This window comes from Papaver somniferum, chromosome 7 (genome assembly GCF_003573695.1).
Source record: "Papaver somniferum cultivar HN1 chromosome 7, ASM357369v1, whole genome shotgun sequence".
Lineage (NCBI taxonomy): Eukaryota > Viridiplantae > Streptophyta > Magnoliopsida > Ranunculales > Papaveraceae > Papaver > Papaver somniferum.
The window spans coordinates 27,580,624-27,594,438 of NC_039364.1; positions in this window are offsets into that span (position 1 = coordinate 27,580,624).

Genomic DNA, 13,815 nt, shown 5'->3' on the forward strand with positions numbered 1-13,815 from the left:
GACTAAGGAATGAGAAACCTCAACAACATTCTTGCGTGGATGTCTAAAGAAGTAATTAAACCTGTCTCTCATATTGCTGGAGTAAAAGGCAGTGTCCACAATCAAAAGAAATGTTGTGACGTGTCATTTCCAGATTTTGGTTTTGTGACAAAAAATGCCTACAATGGTAAAAGGAGGAACGTCAAGTGGACAACCGGCTCCTTAAATCATTGTGAGAAAATAAAGAGGCATAGAGAAAGAAAGATAAGTCAAATTCTTTCTCTCTCTCTGGAGAAGACCGTGAACCATAGGTATCTGCTCCATATTTTCGAGTCTCTAAGCTCAAGATAAGCATAAACAAACTCAAACGGAGCATCAAAAAGGCAAGGAAAGCAGCAGGTTCAGGTATTCCTCGTTCCCCTCTGACTAAATCTCTTTCACTAATCCTAGTGATTCTTTTGAAAATATTCATGAAGGAAAGAGAAAATAAGTCAATATTCTTGATGAGAAAAATGCTCATCAAAATACAACATGACTGCTCAATGTAGCATCCTTCTTGTAATATGGAAGGATGCTCATAATTCTCAAGAAGCCCTTGCGTCTTGAGAAATTAGTTGTTGTTATCTTTTTGTTTGTTTTTCTCTTAAAAACAATGATCATATAACTGTTGAGCCTTGCTTCAGTACTTGCATGATGTAATGTTTTTGATCGTTTACTCTTATGAATAATTCCTTATTGATTTCCTTGGTTTACAATCCTCTGAACTAAAAATGTCTTCCTTTGTTTAGAGTGACACTTTAGTTTTTCAAGACTTCGTCTAAATTGGCTCCATTATTCTCTTGGTCTCATACCAAGGTGGTAACCATAAGTACACGTACCTGACCCACACGGAACATATACGAATAACCCTAGGGTTTCCTATGAAACACTCATATATATTGTTATATATCATGATTCGTTTTGATACATACACGTTCGGTAACGTCAGAAGGTTCACCTAATTCATGTGTGCATAATGGATGGATGCAACAAAGAAGTCAATGTTGATAAGGAAAAGACTATCGAGTTTCACGAGGATCCTGTTTTCATAACCTGCTATCATGTTGTTTATCATGAAAACAAACTACCCGTTCAGATGTCATCACAACTAGTAGGAAATCTCCTTCGATATTTTGAGGTCGTTCGTGAACAACTTGGAATTACAACAAGGAATCTTGAATTTCTGAAAAAGCGAACTGAAGATAGCAATTGATGAGCTCGTCCATTTTCAATCCCTGGTTGCTGGTCATGCTTAATGCTTTTTGAAATATGTTCCCTAGGGGTTGTTTTTATTTTGTATAGGAAAGCTTCTTATGAGAATTCTATTCTTGTGTTTTTAAGAAGAATAACTAGAGTTTGGAATAACCATTATTGTGATTACACATAGCTATGTCCAACGATTTTCATCTTCAATGTTTTTAGATTTATTTATATAATTCTAAATTTTATTTGGAAGATGATTTTTGCAGTATTAATATTTATGGTTTTATATATTGCAATCTGTTATGGGATATATGTGTTTGCGTCTGTGAACTATGATTGTCCCATACGTGGTCAAAAGTTAAGTCTTTCATATGTCGATATGCAAGTATTGATAAAAGATTGAATGGACTTTTGACAAACGAAAGTTAAGCCTTTTGTGTCTTTATGCAAATATTAATATAAGAAAGGATGAATTTTGTTTACAAAGATTAACTCTATTGTATGTCATTGTGAAAATAGTAATGAAAGATAGAATGAATATTTGTTTATTCCGCAGTATTGATCTTCCCTGATCCATATTTTTTATGTATATATTGTGTGGCTCCGTAAGTTTTCTTATATTGAGTACTTCCGATTGAATTAATCATGCATCCTCTCGTGGTTAATTTAGTTGAGTATTTTGGATACAAATTCATGTTTCATGTGATTTGTAATGTCCAAAGAAATACTTCTTTGCTTGTGAAAGTAAGGTCGCTCTTGTTGTTCTTTCGGGAATGACATTTTATGGGGGAGAGTTCTTAATTGAACTTGTGCTTAATTGCCAAATCTTTGTGGGGAGTGCGGCTGTGGAATATTATAGGGGTTATCTTGTATCTTTATAAACTCCTTGATGAATGCATTTAGCTTCGGCTATATGATTGCATCTAAAAAGTTGATATGTGCTTTCTTTTGGTCATGAAGTGTCTCTATGGATATTTCATTAGGATCCCACTAGTTTTCATACCTTTTCCAATTTAATTGACAAAAGGGGGGAGAATTAATGTGTAGTTCACACTACAAATACATATGGTTTTCGGATCATTATATAAGGGGGAGTGGTATTCATGTGAGATAAAATATTGACTAAGAGGGAATGATACATATCACCATAGTATTGTTGTCGAAGTTGTGATACAATTGAACTTTTATGGTGTGTAATAATACTATGACACTATGTAACAATGATTGAGAGCTTTTGCTTTCTCATTGTTATGGCTATGGAACTTCAACAACGATGATGTTGAACTTACAACCTTTGAAATCATTGGAGTACTTGGAAGTGAAGAAGATTTCGAGTAATGTTGAAGAACCAAGGAGATCATGCATGTGGAAGAGAAGATGCAAAGTTTATTTATTTTGTATTCCATATGTATTGATAGTTTTGTCACTAAAATTGACAAAGGGGGAGATTGTTAGAGCACTGCTCGGTCGAACTCGCAAGCGTTGCTATCTCAAGCTTGTTTGTCAAGTTTAGTTGCCAAAACTATAAGTCTTGATTTCTAGTCTATTTATAGATAAGTCTCGGACTAAGATATAAAGTGTAGTTGAGCTCTAGACTCCACGGCGTTCATCATGGAAAGACGAAGAACTACTCAAGGAACTGGTGGATCTTCATCAACTAAAAGGTATGTGGAGACTTGAACTTATCTATCACTCAAAAGTCTATCTACTATATCTCCCATCTTGAGACAAAAGTCGTATTGCTATATAGACTTCGATTATACACATTTTCTATTTCGAGCCGAGTTTATCTCGCTTATCTATTTCTCGAAATATGTGTTGGTAAGCTTTCCCTTTGGCCAAGTTCATATTTACAAGTGACGAAAGTCATGTTGGTTATTTCAATATCTTGAAAATTGCTTTGATGAAGAATAGTGTGTGAATAACCTCTATTTAACATCCTCTAAGAATGTTTCAAAGATTGAAATGAGAGTTTAGAATATATAACCTTGAATGGATATAAACATTGTATATGAACTCATACGTGTATAAGTCCAAAATTCTTGAACCAAAGTATGCGTACTTTGCTGCTCAGGATAACCGGAACTAAAGTCCGCGTACTGCCGGAAGTTCACGTCCCGTAAATTTCTGCTGGAGTTTGTGAACTGAAAACAAACTTAAACCGGGTACTTACGTATGCGTACCGTTATGCATACTTGAGTGGGTTATTTTCTAAAAACTATTTATTCGTGAACTTAAACTTATATAAACTAAGGAATGCATATTTGCAAACCCTGGCTATAAAGTTCATGAATTGATTCGAGTGAATCAAAATTGTTTTTGTTTTGATTGTCTTATATACTTCTATGAGATCTAAGCAATTGAACAACTCTCTAACTAGTTCTTGTCATTTGAACTAGTTATAGTGAAGATGAACAAGGTTGATATGAAAGTGATCATATGGCTAACCATTTGGTTAACTACTGTTGAACCAACTAGGTGTACACGTTTAGGTACGGTTACACAAAGCTAAATGGTCGTGCATTTCATTTGTGTATAACAATCTAAGTTCGATCTAACGGTTGAAAGATATTAGCTTGAATCTAATCAGTTTTTCATCTAATGGTGAATGCTTTGTTACCAAGGTAACTTAGATTGCCAACCCTGATTTGCAGACTATATAAAGGAGAACTCTAGCAACTGGGAAAGCTAATCCCACACCTTCTGTGTGATACTAGTTCTATAAGCTAGAGTCGATTATCCTCTAACCTTAGGTTTCTATCGAGACCCTGTAGGTTAATGACTTGAAGATTTTATTGGGATTGTGAAGCCAGACCCAACTATTTTCTCTATAGTTGCATGATCTAATCTTATTGTTTCTATCGTATTGAGTACAACTGTAAAATTGGCTCGAGATTAATTTCTCTGATAGTCAAGATAGAAAAGTAGTCGCAAACATCTTCGTCTCGTCTTTGTGATTCCACAATATCTTGTTTCTCTAGTCGATTAAGATTATTGTGAGGTGATTGATATTTCTAGGATGTTTTCATGTTCACCTTGATTTACCAAAAGACGGAACAAAACTCGTAGGTATTTCTGTGGGAGACATATTTATCTATTCCTGTAGACTTTTTTGTGTCATACAGATTTGTTTATTAAAGTCTTCGACTTTGGGTTGTAGCAACTCTTAGTTGTGGGTGAGATCAGCTAAGGGAATCAAGTGCGTATTATCCTGCTGGGATCAGAGACATAAGGAGCGCGACTGTACCTTGGATCAGTGTGAGATTGATTGGGGTTCAACTACAGTCCAGACCGTAGTTAGTTTGTAGTAGGCTAGTGTCTGTAGCGGCTTAATACAGTGTGTGTTCAATCTGGACTAGGTCCCGGGGTTTTTCTGCATTTGCGGTTTCCTCGTTAACAAAACTTCTGGTGTCTGTGTTATGTCTTTTTCACATTATATTTTGTTATATAATTGAAATATCAGAGGTTGTGCGTTGAATCAATCAATTGGTAAATCCAACCTTTGGTTGTTGATTGAAATTGATTGATACTTGAATATTGGTCTTTGGTATCGTTTAAGTTAATTTCTCCTGTATTCAATTAGACTCGCAGATTTCTATTTGCTTGAGTAAGTATTGAATCGAGAAATTGAGATATAACTCTTTGATATACTTTTTATTAAGATTGAGTCTGATTGTCTAGTTGATTCTCTTAAAAGTATATTGGAGTTAGTCCTTTCAGATTTCAGAATGAATTGTTGGGTGTGGTTGTTAGACCACCGCTTTTTCATATGGTATTAGAGTAGGCAAACACGTTTAAAGACCTTATAAGTCTGTGTTTGTAGAAATCTGACTCTATGGACAGTAATCTCTCTGATAACGCGAAACAAGATCAGAAATCTCATGTTTCTACCTCTGTGTCTGAATCTGCTTTCAACTGGGAAAAATGTCTTGATGAACAGTTGGATGATCTTTCAGGTGAGAGTGACTCAGAAGAAGGACAAAGTATTGATGAGGAAGTCTCTCAATATATCGAGCTTTTTGATCATGCTTTGACAGAAAATAAGTCAACAACTTGCCTGGGTAAATACATGGCACCTCTTTGTCAAGAAAACAAAAGATGAGAAACCTCTTTAGAGGTTATGATTGTGGATATAAACTATTACAATATACCATTAAAGATCGAGAAGAAGACTTACGTTCAAAAAGGTCCTAATGTGATAATCTCCTTCGAAATCTATTTGTGTTGAAAGAAAGACTTGTGGAATATGAAGCAAGATATGACTCTCAACAAAAATGTTTTAATGACAGAGAACTCGGTCTCCTCGCCAGAGAAAAATCCTTGGAGACTGATCTCGCAGCTGCCCTTAATAAGGTAAAATCACTGGAAGAAAATCTGAAAAGATTCAATTCTAGCTCTACAAAATTATCTTCTAGGCTTGGAGCACGTAAAGAACATCGTGATACATGTGGTCTGGGCTATAAGGCAATAGACGCTCCAAGCACTAGTAAGATTAATTTTGTTCATGCTAATGACAACTCTTCATGTGAAAAAACTTTGCCAGCAGCCGGCGGTCTTAGAAAAAAGGATTGTACTCCTTAAAATTTTACTCACATGAGAACATTCAAGAACAATTCCTTTAACTGCTATTATTGCGGAAATAAAGGACATCCTGAACGAAGATGTCGTCTTCGACTAAGGAATGAGAAACTTCAAAACATTCTTGCGTGGATGTCTAAAGAAGTAATTAAAGCTGTCTCTCATATTGCTGGAGTAAAAGGCAGTGTCCGCAATCAAAAGAAATGTTGTGACGTGTCATTTCCAGATTTTGGTTTTGTGACAAAAAATGCCTACAATGGTAAAAGGAGGAACGTCAAGTGGACAACCGAATCCTTAAATCATTGTGAGAAAATAAAGAGGCATACGAGAAAGAAAGATAAGTCAAATTCCTTGATAGACGCATTTATGTGTCTAATTTGTCCTCAATGTTTCATATTGTTATTACTCGATTTCGTACTTATTATGGTGTTTTGTGTGTTTATAGGTATTTTTTGGAAATAAACATTGTTGGAAAATTCGGCTCTAAAAGTTGCTCGGGATACCTCCAGAGAACATTTGTTATACGGATCCCAGATTTGGATAAGGGTCACCTGAGTATAACCTAACAGAAGCAATTGTCCATTTTCAGGATTCTGATGATCTAGAAATTAGGGAAATTGTAGTTAGTCTACCTAGAGACACCCAAAACTCTAAGTTTGGGGGTGATTATCATTCTCCTTGTGCTTTACCTTTAACTCTTAGAAAGTTCCCTCGTGTAGTTCTTGACATTTGTGCCTCAACCATCGTACAAGATTATCTCCATACACGTTTTCCCGAACCTAATAATGTCCAGAAAGAAGTTCAGTCATTAGAAACCCATCCTCTGGCTGATGTGGTTTGCCCAGGCTATGATACCCTTATTGACTTTGTTTTCCCACCAAATAGTTTTCTTCCAAATGTGGGAACGTTTATATTTCAAATGTGTCGAATATTTAGTTGTGATACTAAACCTAAATGCTTTAGGAAATTAGAATCAACACATTTTCTTAAGAATGACTACTACCCTCACTGTGGTCAATTTTGTAAGTCAAACCTGATTGACTTAGAGGATCCTCAATTATTTAGGTTATTATTATGTGCTTCTAATTTTTTTTTTGAGTTTTTACAGACTCTAGGACCTAATAATTCGGATCTCACTTTTGAGGAGTTGCAGCCTAAAGAAATATATTTAGACCCTTTTATAGAACCTGGACCTGAACCACAATTAGATGTAGTTGTCTTAATCAGGAAACTAGGTAAGGGCATGCTAGTCTTGTTCATTTTCTTGGTTTACTGCAGTTTCCTTTGGTCAGCTCTATTTGGTTTTGAAGACCCACAGTTATTCCGGCTACTGTTATACGGTTCGAGTTGACTAATCCTTTCCTAAGTCTGGCTGAAGACTTTAAACTTAGAACTTCTTTGGAGGTAACCCATGCTCATGCAACATGGTAATATCTTTCCTTAACTCTTTTTCTTCAAGTGGTAACAGTTTCTCCTTGTTCATGCTTTTAATTTTATCTTTAGAACATCGAGGACAATGTTAGATTTAAGTTTGAGGGTGGGGAAGAACTTTTTAGTTGCACTTTTGAAACTTCTAGCGTCACATGGTATCCGGTTAGCTAAGTTTACATATTGTTTCTCACCGAAAAGATAGAAATTGGAATGCTAGGGATAACAACCTTTTGAGACATTAGAGAAAAAGACATTGAGATCCTTGAAATTCAGGAGAGAACTTGTTCCTTTTAGAGGGTAACCGTGATGGACCTAACCATACATGATGGAAAGGCAAGTAGGTCGGGAAATGCCAGAAAGACAAAGCAACCTCACAATGTAGTCTTAGTTACTGGATTGCGACTCTCTCTCAGTAGAAACTTATCATCATCAACAAGCGGAGTGACATCAAAATCTACGAAGAAAGTTGAAGACGTTTTAGGTTTAGAAGCAACCATAGAAAAGAATAATTAAAAAATCAAAGTTGAAGTTATAAGAGAAAATCATATAAGTTGTTAGAATCCATGATACCAAGACATCACAAGTTGCGAAGATCCAAGTTTTGAAAGTCCTTCTCTCATGGCCATGTAAATTGTTGTCTTGTAATTTTTGTTTCAAAAAAAAAAAAATGAAAAAAAAAATCATCGTTACGTTTTGTTCAATAAAGCCAAAGGGAAGTAGAAATTTATAAGTCAAGGAAGAAATCGAAGAGAAGAGTTAATTGTCAAGGTTCTATGAGGTTCGATAGTTTATCATCAACAGTTGAAGACCGAAGAAGACGTTGTTTCTACTGAGCACTATGAGAGAGTCGAAGAAAGATACATTTGGTTGCTTTGTTAGTCCGCTTTCAATCTGGCACAAGATCTTTCTAGCACTGGTTTAACTCATCACACGTAATTAGTCCAGCTGTGTAGCAGATGTCCCTCTCATCTCTATCTCTCTCCTAATCTTATCCAGCTGTAAAGCAGCGGACGCATCTTACAATGTTTATCTAGCTGTGTAGCGGATATCTCTTTATCTAGAAGTGTTGCGGATGTGTCTCCCCTTTTCTTTAGTCAGCTTTAGAGCTGACACCTTTAATTTCTCTAGCATTCTAGTTACTTGAAGATAGGTTGAGAATATGTATGTCCTCATAGCTCTTTGGATACTTGTGACCAAGTAGAAGTCATGGTTTTGTGGGTACACCTCTGGTAAACCCTCCCGAGATTAACTCGGTTTTATTTTCTTATTATTAGTTTTGCTCGAGGACTAGCAAATAATAAGTTTGGGGGTATTTGATAGACGCATTTATGTGTCTAATTTGTCCTCAATGTTTCATATTGTTAGTACTCGGTTTCGTACTTATTATGGTGTTTTGTGTGTTTATAAGTATTTTTTGGAAATAAACATTGTTGGAAAATTCGGCTCGAAAAGTTGCTCGGGACACCTCCGGAGAACATTTGCTATACGGATCCCAGATTTGGATAAGGGGCACCCATGGTTATGTGTATCCCAAATTCATCTTCAGCACCCAGGGCTATATGTAGCCCAAATTTGTCCACAACACCCATTTGTTATTGACACCCAAGAAGCTGGTTAAGGGGCACCTTCATCCCCTTCGTTTGAACTGAATATTGGCGGGAAAATATTTTTGTTCACTGTCAGATTTCAATCAAGGATTTGGAGGTGTTATAGGGAGACTAAATGGCTGAAAATTTATGGGATTGTTCCTGGGACATATACAAAGCTATTACAAGTGTTTTGGTCTATCAAATTTGGCTGAAAAATCCGTGAGAAGAAATCAGGGCAGCACGTGCATGAGAGGGACAGTTCACAGGATTACATGAGTTTTGGAGAATTTAAACGTGTTCTGCTCATGTATGATGACTCTAGCAACACTTTGGACCTTGAAAAAGATAAATGAGGAGATTTTGCAGCTGTAGAAATGCGTGAAAAGATAAATCAGGGAAGAAAATATTCCCAAAATATTTTCTTTACTGCCCGAGTTCAATGAAGAATATTGAGAATCATGGCGTGATTAAATGAGTCTAAGGAGTATAAATAGGTGGATGGGATCATAGAGAAGTGGTGTCGAGAGTCTGGGGGGCTGAGGAGAGCCAGAGAAGAAGATATTCGAGTTTTCCAAAACTCGGTTTCTGCTGCTGCTGCTGCTGATGAACATGAAGAACACGAAGAAAGGACCTGCAGAGACAGTCGTTTTTTAACAGTGTCAGCGACACATAGGCGAGGGTCGCAGCACAGTGTTTACAGCACTTTATGTCTGTCATTTTCTGTAACAGCCGGTTTGTAACACTTATAACTGTTACAAACCCGGTTTTATTGTATTTCTCATATTCTCCTCATTTGTAAACCATTTTTGAGTATCAATGAAATTCTTTGAGAGGTTTTCCAACATGATGAGCGGCTAATTCTCTCACAACCAAGGCAATGAGGAAGCTATTTACGCATGAATAATTGGTAATTATTTATTCTCTCTAATTTATAATTTATAATTCACTCAATCACTGCTTTTGCAGAGTTTTTAATTGTTTGCAAAAAAATTCTTCATTAGTTGTGATTCAATTAGATAGGTTATGCTTTGTTTAGATAATCTATGCTTATGGGATACAATTAATTTTTGAGAATTTTCCAGATTATTTGTGAATTAAGAAATAAGAGTCTTAAAAGACAATTAGAGTTTTGAAATATGTATCATTCAATCTTGCGTCATAGTGGAATCTAGTGTCTTGGTTACCTCTCTCCCACTTTGTTAATATTTTTGTATATAATTTTATTAAATCTTTAAATTTAATCTTCACAAGTCCGAGAGTTTGAACCTCATTACTACAAAATCATTCAAAAATATTATCATTCCTTCTCTCTGTCTGGAGAAGACCGTGAACCAGAGGTATCTGCTCCAGATTTTATTCATATCAATAATCGAGTCTCTAAGCTCAAGATAAGCATAAACAGACTCAAACAGAGCATCAAAAAGGCAAGGAAATCAGCATGTTCATGTATTCCTCGTTCCCCTCTGACAAAAACTCTTTCACTAATCCTAGTGATTCTTTTGAAAATATTCATGAAGGAAAGAAAAAAGAAGTCAATATTCTTGATGAGAAAAATGCTAATCAAAATACAACATGACTGCTCAATATAACGTCCTTCTTGTAATATGGAAGGATGCTCATAATTCTCAAGAAGCCCTTGCGTCTTGAGAAAGTAGTTGTTGTTATCTTTTTGTTTGTTTTGTTCTTCAAAACAATGATCATATAACTGTTGAGCCTTGTTCCAGTACTTGCATGATGTAATGTTTTTGATCGTTTACTCTTGAGAATAATTCCTTGTTGATTTCCTTGGTTTACAACAATTTTCTTATGTTCCTATGAACTAAGAATGTCTTCCTTTGTTTATAGTGACACTTAAGTTTTTCAAGACTTCGTCTAAATTGGCTCCATTATTCTCTTGGTCTCATACCAAGGTGGTAACCATAAGTGCACGTACCTGACCCACACGGAACATATACGAGTAACCCTAGGGTTTCCTATGAAACACTCATATATATTGTTATGTATCATGCTTCGTTTTGATACATACACGTTCGGTAAAGTCAGAAGGTTCACCTAATTCATATGTGCATAATGGATGGATGCAACAAAGAAGTCAATGTTGATAAGGAAAAGACTATCGAGTTTCACGAGGATCCTGTTTTCATAACCTGCTATCATGTTGTTTATCATGAAACCAAACTACCCGTTCAGATGTCATCACAACTGGTAGGAAATCTCCTTCGATATTTTGAGGTCGTTCGTGAACAACTTGGAATTACAACAAGGAATCTTGAATTTCTAAAAAAGCGAACTGAAGAAAGCAATTGATGAGCTCGTTCATTTTCAATCCCTGGTTGCTGGTCATGCTTAATGCTTTTTGAAATATGTTCCCCAGGGGTTGTTTTTATTTTGTCTAGGAAAGCTTCTTATGAGAATTCTATTCTTGTGTTTTTAAGAAGAATAACTAGTGTTTGGAATAACCATTATTGTGATTACACATAGCTATGTCCAACGATTTTCATCTTCAATTTTTTTAGATTTATTTATTTAAATTCTAAATTTTATTTGGAAGATGATTTTTGCAGTATTAATCTTTATGGTTTTATATATTGCAATCTGTTATGGGATATGTGTGTTTGCGTCTGTGAACTATGATTGTCCCATACGTGGTCAAAAGTTAAGTCTTTCATATGTCGATATGCAAGTATTGATAAAAGATTGAATGGACTTTTGACAAACGAAAGTTAATCTTTTTGTGTCTTTATGCAAATATTAACGTAAGAAAGGATGAATTTTGTTTACAAATATTAACTCTATTGTATGTCATTGTGCAAATAGTCATGAAAGATAGAATGAATCTTTGTTTATTCCGCAGTATTGATCTTCCCTGATCCATATTTTTTATGTATATATTGTGTGGCTCCGTAAGTTTTCTCATGTTGAGCACTTCCGATTGAATTAATCATGGATCCTCTCATGGTTAATTTAGTTGAGTATTTTGGATACAAATTCATGTTTCATGTGATTTGTAATGTCCAAAGAAATCCTTCTTTGCTTGTGAAAGTAAGTTCGCTCTTGTTGTTATTTCGGGAATGACATTTTATGGGGGAGAGTTCTTAATTGAACTTGTGCTTAATTGCCAAATCATTGTGGGGAGTGCGGCTGTGGAATATTATAGGGATTATCTTGTATCTTTATAAACTCCTTGATGAATGCATTTAGCTTCGGCTATATGATTGCATCTAAAAAGTTGATATGTGCTTTCTTTTGGTCATGAAGTGTCTCTATGGATATTTCATTAGGATCCCACTAGTTTTCATACCTTTTCCAATTTAATTGACAAAAGGGGGGAGAATTAATGTGTAGTTCACACTACAAATACATATGGTTTTCGGATCATTATATAAGGGGGAGTGGTATTCATGTGAGATAAAATATTGACTAAGAGGGAATGATACATATCACCATAGTATTGTTGTCGAAGTTGTGATACAATTGAACTTTTATGGTATGTAATAATACTATGACACTATGTAACAATGATTGAGAGCTTTTGCTTTCTCATTGTTATGGCTATGGAACTTCAACAACGATGATGTTGAACTTACAACCTTTGAAATCATTGGAGTACTTGGAAGTGAAGAAGATTTCGAGTAATGTTGAAGAACCAAGGAGATCATGCATGTGGAAGAGAAGATGCAAAGTTTATTTATTTTGTATTCCATATGTATTGATAGTTTTGTCACTAAAATTGACAAAGGGGGAGATTGTTAGAGCACTGCTCGGTCGAACTCGCAAGCGTTGCTATCTAAAGCTTGTTTGTCAAGTTTAGTTGCCAAAACTATAAGTCTTGATTTCTAGTCTATTTATAGCTAAGTCTAGGACTAAGATATAAAGTGTAGTTGATCTCTAGACTCCACGACGTTCATCATGGAAAGACGAAGAACTACTCAAGGAACTGGTGGATCTTCATCGACTAAAAGGTATGTGGAGACTTGAACTTATCTATCACTCAAAAGTCTATCTACTCTATATCCCATCTTGAGACAAAAGTTGTATTGCTATATAGACTTCGATTATACACATTTTCTATTTCGAGTCGAGTTTATCTCGCTTATCTATTTCTCGAAATATGTGTTGGTAAGCTTTCGCTTTGGCCAAGTTCATCTTTACAAGTGACGAAAGTCATGTTGGTTATTTCAATATCTTGAAAATTGCTTTGATGAAGAATAGTTTGTGAATAACCTCTATTTAACATCCTCTAAGAATGTTTCAATGATTGAAATGAGAGTTTAGAAGATATAACCTTGAATGGATATAAACATTGTATGTGAACTCATATGTGTATAAGTCCAAAATTCTTGAACCAAAGTATGCGTACTTTGCTGCTCAGGATAACCGGAACTAAAGTCCGCGTACTCGTATGCGTACTGCCGGAAGTTCACGTCCCGTAAATTTCTGCTGGAGTTTGTGAACTGAAAACAAACTTAAACCGGGTACTTAAGTATGCGTACCGGTATGCATACTTGAGTGGGTTATTTTCTAAAAACGGTTTATTCGTGAACTTAAACTTATATAAACTAAGGAATGCATATTTGCAAACAGTGGCTATAAAGTTCATGAATCGGTTCGAGTGAATCAAAATCGATTTTGTTTCGAATGTGTCTTATATACTTCTATGAGATCTAAGCAATTTAACAACTCTCCAACTAGTTCTTTTAAGTCATTTGAACTAGTTATGGTGAAGATGAATAAGGTTGATATGAAAGTGCTCATATGGCTAACCATTTGGTTAACTATTGTTGAACCAACTAGGTGTACACGTTTAGGTTCGGTTACAAAAACCTAAATGGTTGTGCATTTCATTTGTGTATAAAAATCTAAGTTTGATCTAACGGTTGAAAGATATTAGCTTGAATCTAATCAGGTTTTCATCTAACGGTGAATATTGAATGCTTTATTACCAAGGTAACTTAGATTGCAAACCATGATTTGGAGACTATATAAAGGAGAAATT